A 9,038-nucleotide genomic window follows, 5' to 3' on the forward strand; every position below is an offset into this window, starting at 1 on the left:
TGGGATATATTCTCCTGGTGTGCCTGTTTGCTTAAAGCGTGGTATTGGGGTGGGAGTTACCCGATTTTCCAGGTGTTGTGTGTGTCAGTTCCCCTGGCTAGGAAAAGGGATTCCCTTCCCCTTGCGCTTCCAGGTGAGGCGATGCCTCACCCTGCTTCAGCTCTCGCTGGTCAGGCTGCAGCAGCTGACCAGCACCGATTGTCCGGCACTCCCTAGTGAGATGACCCCAGTACCTCAGTTGAAAATGCAGAAATCACCGGTCTTCTGTGTCACTCGCGCTGGGAGTTGGAGACTGGAGCTGTTCCTATTCGGCCATCTTGCTCCGCCCCCTTCACACTTACTTTCTAAATGTTTTATTCTATGCATTATTATCATTCTTTCCCACCTAAAAATAAGGTTTTCCTGTTACCTTGATCTGCCAGGCTTTCCAGTAAACACTCTTCACAAGTTAGCATATCACCATAGAGTTACATGGCTCATGATATATAGGTAGGTACTATGATGTAGGCAGAAACATTTATGAAGTGAATACAAGTTTTGTTAAAGCAAATTCAGTGCTTAGGAAATGTGAAAATGTGTTTTATAGTGGAAGAGATTGATGTTTAATACAGAGTATGTTTCTAATGAAATCACACTTTATGTATGAAGTTTTCCAATGAATATTTAAAATATGTGACAGGATGTATTTAAAATCGATGTAATGAATATCCTGTCTATTTGTAAATTTTCTAGAGAAAATATTTCGTTGGAATGAGAACATGTGATGGAGGTAGAATAGTGAGGATGATCATGATCTGGCTGGGGTGAACATTTATCTCTGACAATGGCCTTGAGAGTCAGGCCAGAAAAGACATGACTATCTTCATATTGAAAATTTTTGGGGCTTGGTCACTGTGATGGCTAATTTTATGTGTCAAACTAATTGGCCACAGAATGCCCAGATTAAACATTATTTCTGCTTGTGTCTGTGAGACTCTTTTCAGATGAGATTAGCATTTGAGTTGATAGACTCAATAGCACAGATTGACCTCCCCAGTATGGGTTGGCTGATGTCATCCAATCCATTGAGGGCATGAGTAGAACAAAAAGGTGGAGAAAGGAGGATTTTGCCCCTTTTGTTTCCTGCCTGCCTGTTTGAGCTGGGACATCTAATTTTATCTTCTCTGGCCCTCAGACTGGAATTTATACAATTGGCTTCCCTGTTTCTTGGCCTTCAGACTTGGACTGGCTTTCCTAGGTTTCCAGCTTGCAGACAGCAGATTGTGCTATTTTCTGACTCCATAATCACATAAGCCAATTCCTCATAATTAATCTCTCTCCCACCCCTCATGCTGTCTCTCTCTCCTTCTATCTTACCTTACCTCACCTTACCTTATCGTTTCTCTTCTTATCTATTCATCTACTGATTCTGTTCCTCTGGAGAGCCCTGACTAATGTAGTATCTTTTCTTCTAATGTCTTACCATGGATGCTTTATTTATGAATTTATCTAAACATCTGGATGTAAACAGATCTCATATGGAACCCCAGTTTCACTATGATTTTGAATCAATTATTTCATCCATGTATTAGTCCATTTTCATGCTACTGATAAAAACATACCTGAGACTGGGAAGAAAAAGAGGTTTAATTGGACTTACAGTTCCACATGGCTGGGAGGCCTCAGAATCATGGTGGGAGGTGAAAGGTACTTCTTACATGGTGGTGGCAAGAGAAGATGAGGAAGATGCAAAAGCGGAAACCCCAGATAAAATCATCAGACCTCATGAGACTTCTTCACTACCATGAGAACAGTATGGAGGAAACTGCTCCCATGATTCAAATTATCTCCCACTGGATCCCTCCCACAATGCGTGGCAATTATGGGAATACAATTCAAGATGAGATCTGGGTGGGGACACATCCAAACCATATCATTCCACCCCAGCCCCTCCAAATCTCAGGTCCTCGCATTTCAAAACCGATTATGCCTTCCCAACAGTCCCCCAAAGTCTTAAATCATTTCAGCATTAACCCAGAAGTCCACAGTCCAAAGTCTCACTGAGATAAGACAAGTCCCTTCTGTCTATGAGCTTGTAAAATCAAAAGCAAGCTAGTTACTTCCTAGATACAATGGGGGTACATTGGGTAAATACAGCCATTCCAAGTGAAAGAAATTGGGCAAAATGAAGGGGTTACAGGGCCAATGCAAGTCTGAAATCCAGTGGGGCAGTCAAATTTTAAAGCTCCAAAATGATCTCCTTTAATTCCAGGTTTCACATCCAGGTCATGCTGATGCAAGAGGTGGGTTCCCATGGTCTTGGGCAGCTCTACCCCTGTGACTTTGCAGGGTACAGCATCCCTCCAGGCTGCTTTCACAGGGCTGGCATTGAATGTCTGTGGCTTTTCCAGGTGAACGGTGTAAGCTGTCGGTGGATCTACCATTCTGGGTCTGGACAACAGTGGCCCTCTTCTCACAACTCCACTAGGTGGTATCCCAGTAGAGACTCTGTATGGGGGCTCCAATCCCATATTTTCCTTCTGCATTGCCCTAGCAGAGGTTCTCCATGAGCTCCCTGCTCCTGCAGCAAACATCCACCTGGGCATCCAGGCATTTCCATACATCTTCTGAAATCTAGGCGGAGGTTCCCAAACCACAATTCTTGACTTCTGTGCACTTGCAGGCTCAACACCACATGGAAGCTGCCAAGGTTTGGGGCTTGTACTCTTAGAATCCATGGCCCGAGCTCTATGTTGGCCCGTTTCAGCCATGGCTAGAGCAACGGGGACTCAGGGCACCAAGTCCCTAGGCTGCACACAGCATGGGTATGCTGGGCCCAGCCCACAAAACCATTTTTTCCTCCTAGGCCTCCATGCTTGTGATGGGAAGGGCTGCTGTGAAGATCTCTCACATGCCCTGGAGACATTTTTTCCTGTTGTCTTGGGGATTGACATTTGGCTCCTTGTTACTTATGCAAATTTCTGCAGCCAGCTTGAATTTCTCCTCAGAAAATGGGATTTTCATTTCTATCACATTGTCAGGCTGCAAATTTTCCAAAATTTTATGCTCTGCTTCCGTTATAAAACGGAATGCCTTTAACAGCACTCAAGTCACCTCTTGAATGCTTTGCTGCTTAGAAATTTCTTCTGCCAGATACTCTAAATCATTTCTCTGAAGTTCAAAGTTCCCCAAATTTCTAGGGCAGGGGCAAAATGCTGCCAGTCTCTTTGCTAAAACATAACAAGAGTCACCTCTGTTCCAGTTCTGAACAAGTGCCTTATCTCCATCTGAGACAACCTCAGCCTGGATCTTATTGTCCATGTTGCTATCAGGTTTTTGGTCAAAGCCTTTCAACTAGTCCCTAGGTAGTTCCAAATTTTCCCACATTTTCCCACCTTCTGAGCCCTCCAACCTGTTCCAACTCTTGCCTGTTACCCAGTTCCAAAGTTGCTTCCACATTTTTTGATATCTTTTCAGCAATGCCCCACTCTACTGGTATCAATTCACTGTATTAGTCCATTTTCTTGATGCTGATAAAGAACCTGAGACTGAGAAGAAAAGGAGATGTAATTGTACTTACAGTTCCATATGGCTGGGGAGGTCTCAGAATCATGGCAGGAGGTGAAAGGCACTTCTTACATGGCAGTGGCAAGAGAAAATGAGGAAGATGCAAAAGCGGAAATTGCTGATAGAACCGTCAGATCTTGTGAGACTTGTTTACTACCATGAGAACAGTATGGGGGAAACCGCTCCCATAATTCAAATTATCTTCCACCAAGTCCCTCCCACAACACATGGGAATTATGGGAGTACAATGCAAGATGAGTTTTGGGTGGGACCACAGCCAAACCATATCAGAGCACAAGTGTCTATTCATAGTACATTGGCATGGAAGTATTCAGTAAATATGAGTTCCTGTGTTAGCCATATTTTTACTGAAAAAATGCTGTATACCAAATACCTACCAAATCTCAATGGCATACAAAAGCACCATTTATTTCTCACTTGTAGGTCTGTAGCTCACTCTACTTCAGGCTATGGGGCAAGCTTGTGTCTGCTTGATGTAGTTTATTCCAGGACCACAACGAGTGGCAGAAGCTCACTGGGATATATTTTCACTTGGTGGAGGTCAGAAACTTCAGAGGGATGGGCAGATACATGAAATGCCTCTTAAGGCCACATGGCCAAATCCCAAATCATTAGGGTGGGGAAGAATACTTCCTTCATGCAAGTGGGAGGGGAAAGGCGTGAATTTGTTGAATAATAATCTACCACACTTCCCTTTGTCCTTTCACAACTTTAAATAAATCTATTTCCAGCCCTTTTTAAATCTAGTTCTAAACCTACCACAAATGTAGTAGGCTTTCCATAAAGTAGTTTCTTTTTATTGTTGTAAAATGAAACATCTATTAGGAAGATATTTTGCTCACTTTTTTGGTGATTCTATTCTAATTGCTTTGGTTGATAATGGCAATATTTGTTCTATCGAATCTGGGCCAACCAGCCTGGTTAATGGCTAAGGGTTACACCTATGCTGTCCAAAGGGCAGCTGCTACCTACGTATATGTATTTAAATTAGACAAAATTTAAATATTCTGTTCCTCTGTCACAATAGTCACATTTCAAGTAATCAACAGCTATATGTGGCTAGTGGCTACCATACAGTGTAGCACAGATATAGGACATTTCCATCATCACAGAAAATTCAACTCGACAAGATTGGTTTAGTCCCAACAATAATAACCATAATGGTCTTCATTTATCTCACACCATGTGCTGAGCACTCTGCTATGTATGCTCCATGCCTCATTTAAGTTCATCCTTGCAGCCATCCTGTGAGATCAGTACTATTATTCTCATTTTTCTAAAGAGGAAACTGATGATTAATGATGCTAACAATAGGAGCAAGCTTGCCAATGGGTAGGTAACTGGCAGTGTCATGTCTGTTTGACTCCAAAGCTCTGCCTCTAAGCCACCAGCATCCTCAGTTTTCCAATGGCCTGTCCTTAGGTCTGTCCTCAGGCCATCTCAAGAACAGATGCCATGATGTCCAATAGCAGAGAAGAGGTCTCCAGACTCCAAAGTTGGTCCAAGGAGCCAGGAGAGCTCTGTGGTTGTGGTCACTCCAAAAGTTTCTTCAAAGATTGGCTGCCTTTCTTGACACAGCAGTTCACAATTTGGAATGATTCTGCCCTTCTAACTCCTGTTGCATCAAGTAAATTGTGCTCTTTTCTGCCGAGGGCCCCTAGCAGGGGTTCATTTTTGGAGGATGGTATGGTTTGAATATGGTACATATGGTGCCCTCTCCAAGACACCACATTCAAACCACAGCATCCTCCAAAATGATGGTGACTAAGAGGTGGGGCCTTTTAGGAAGTGATTAAGTCATGAGATCTTTACCCTTGTGAATGGATTAATGCCCCAAAAGAGGCTTTAGAGAGGGTTCATCCCTTTTTGCCTTCTACCTTCTGCCATGTGAAGACGCCACCATGAAAAGGTGCCATCGATGGACCAGTCCCTCACCACTCCAATGATGATGAAGTGGTGTCATTGTCAGGGGTGAATACCTAGGGTTTGTCTTCCACCAAGAAGATTATCAGATATAAAAAGGAATCAATTGCTGACACATGCTGTAACATGAATGAACCTTGAAAACATTAGGCTAAGTGAAAGTAGCCAGCCACAAAAGGTCACATACTCTATTATTTCATTTATGTGAAATGTCCAGAACAGGCAAATTCACAGAGAAGGAAAGTAAATTAGCAGTTGCCAGGGAATGAGGGAGAGGAGAATGCTGACTGACTGGCTAATGGTTATGACATTTCCTTTTGTGGTAAAAATATCCTGGAAGTAGATGGTGGTGATGACTGCAGAACGTTATAAACATACTAAATGATACTGAAGTGTACATTTTAAGTGGTTAGAATGGTGAATTTTATGTTATGTGAATTTTACTACAATTTTCTGAAATACTAGACATTCAATGACCATACAACCCAGAAACTTTCCTTCCAGGTGTTTATCCCAGCGAAATACAAACTGATGTTTAAATATATGTATACATATATATGTTTATAGTAACTTTAGTCACAATATCCAAAAACTAGTTCTTCAGTAGATTAGTCAGTAAAACAAACTGGTACATTCAAACTATGGAATACTACACAGCAAGAAGGAAAAGAAAAGAAGAAGAAGAGGAGGAGGAGAAAAGAGGAGGAGGAAGAAGAAAAAGAAGAGAAAGAGAAAAGAAGAGGAAGAAGAGGAAGAGGAGGAACAGGAGAAGGAGGAGGAAGAGCATGAGGAGGTGGAGGAGAAGGAGGAAACTATCAATACACACAAACAACCTGTGTGAATCTCAAGAGAATTAGAGTAGAATGATAGAATTATAGAAATAGAGAACAGATTAGTAGTTGTCATGGGTTAAAGAAAAGGTGAGGATGGGAGGGAAGTTGTATGGCTATTAAAGGCCACACGATGGATGCTTGTGATGGGAACATTCTATGTCTGAAATTTATCATAATTTGGTTTTGATATAGAATTTTGTTTTGTAAGACGTTACCACTGGAGGAAACTGGATAAAATTACACAGGATCTGCCTGCATAAATTTTATAGTTGCATGTAAATATAAGATTATTTAGAAATAAGTTTTTTAATTACCAAATTTTTAGTTGAATATAAGCAATATTTCTGATATAAAAATTTGAAACAGATGAAGTCGTCCAAGATGTCCGAATATGAACAACTCTGGTCTGCAGCTCCCAGCGTGATTGATGCAGAAGACGAGTGATTTCTGCATTTCCAACTGAGGTACCTGGTTCATCTCAATGGGACTGCTTGGACAGTGAGTGGAGCCCACGGAGGGCGAGCCGAAGCAGGATGGGGCATCGCCTCACCTGGGAAGCACAAGGGGTCAGGGGATTTCCCTTTCCTAGCCAAGGGAAGTTGTGACAGACTGTACCTGGAAAAATGGGACATTCCCGCATAAATACTGTGCTTTTTCAATGGTCTTAGCAAACGGCACATCAGGAGATTATATCCTATGACTGGCTCAGTGGGTCCCACGCCCATGGAGCCTTGCTCACTGCTAGCACACAGTCTGAGATCAACCTGCGAGGAAGCAGCCTGGCACGAGGAGGGGTGTCTGCCATTGCTGAGGCTTGAGTAGGTAAACAAAGCAGCTGGGGAAGCTCTAACTTGGTGGAGGCCACCACAGTTCAGCAAGGCCTACTGCCTCTGTTGACTCCACTTCTGGAGGCAGGGCATAGCTGAACAAAAGGCAGCAGAAACTTCTTCAGACTTAAACATCCCTGTCTGACAGCTCTGAAGAGAGCAGTGGTTCTTGCAACACAGTGTTTGAGGTTCTCCCAGCATGGTGTTTGAGCTCTCAGACTGCCTCCTAAAGTGGGTCTCTGGCCCCGGTGTAGCCTAACTGGGAGACACCTCACAGTAGGGGTCAACTGACGCCTCATACAGGCAGGTGCCCATCTGAGACAAAGCTTCCAGCGGAAGTATCAGGCAGCAATATTGGCTATTCGGCAGCCTCCACTGGTGGTACCCAGGCAAACAGGGTCTGGAGTGGACCTCCAGCAAACTCCAACAGACCTGCAGCTGAGGTACCTGACTGTTGGAAGGAAAACTAACAAACAGAAAGGAATAGCATCAACATCAACAAAAAGGACATCCACACCAAAACCCCATCTGTAGGTCACCAACATCAAAGACCAAAGGTAGGTAAAACCACAAAGATGGAGAGAAACCAGAGCAGAAAAACTGAAAATTCTAAAAGCCAGAGTGCTTCTCCTCCAAAGGATTGCAGCTCCTCACCAGCAATGGAACAAAGCTGGACAGAGAATGACTTTGACAAGTTGACAGAAGTAGGCTTCAGAAGGTCAGTAATAACAAAATTCTCCAAGCTAAAGGAGGATGTTTGAACCCATATCAAGGAAGCTAAAAACCTTGAAAAAAGATTAGATGGATGGCTAACTAGAATAAACTGTAGAGAAGACTGCAAATGACCTGATGGAACTGAAAACCATGGCACAAGAACTATGTGATACATGCACAAGCTTCAGTAGCTGATTCAATCAAGTGGAAGAAAAGGTATTAAAGATCAAGTTAATGAAATTGAGAGGAGGTTTAGAGAAAAAAAAGTAAAAACGAACTAACAAAGCTTTCAAGAAATATTTAACTATGTGAAAAGACCAAATTTACGTTTGATTGGTGTACCTGAAGGTGACGGGGAGAATAGAACCAAGTTGGAAAACACTGTCCAGGATATTACCCAGGAAAACTTCCCCAATCTAGCAAGGCAGGCCAACATTCAAATCCAGGAAATACAGAGAACACCACAAAGATACTCCTTGAGAAGAGCAACACCAAGACACATAATTATCAGATTCAGCAAGGTTGAAATGAAGGAAAAAATGTTAAGGGCAGCCAGAGAGAAAGGTCGGGTTACCTACAAAGGGAAATCCATCAGACTAACAGCAGATCTCTCTGCAGAAACCCTACGAGCCAGAAAAGAGTGGGGGCCAATAGTCAACAATCTTAAAGAAAAGTATTTTCAACCCAGAATTTCATATCCAGCCAAACTTAAGTTTCATAAGTGAAGGAGAAATAAAATCCTTTACAGACAAGCTAATACTGAGAGATTTTGTCACCAGCAGGCCTGACTTACAAGAGCTCATGAAGGAAGCACTAAACGAGGAAAGGAACAACTGATACCAGCCACTGCAAAAACATACCAAATTGTAAAGACCATCGATGCTAGGAATAAACTCCCTCAACCAATGGGCAAAATAACCAGCTAACATCTTAACGTCAGGATCAAATTCACACATAACAATAATAACCTTAAATGTAAATAGGCTAAATGCCCCAATTAAAAGACACAGACTGGCAAATTGGATGAAAAGTCAAGACCCATCAGAGTGCTATATTCAGGAGACCCATCTCACATGCAGAGACACCCAAAGGCTCAAAATAAAGGGATGGAGTAAGATCTATCTACCAAGCAAATGGGAAGCAAAAAAAAAATAAAAAAAAAAAAAAAGCAGGG

The sequence above is a fragment of the Rhinopithecus bieti genome, unplaced genomic scaffold (assembly GCF_001698545.2).
Source record: "Rhinopithecus bieti isolate Rb0 unplaced genomic scaffold, ASM169854v2 scaffold_2409, whole genome shotgun sequence".
In the NCBI taxonomy this organism is placed as follows: Eukaryota; Metazoa; Chordata; class Mammalia; order Primates; family Cercopithecidae; genus Rhinopithecus; species Rhinopithecus bieti.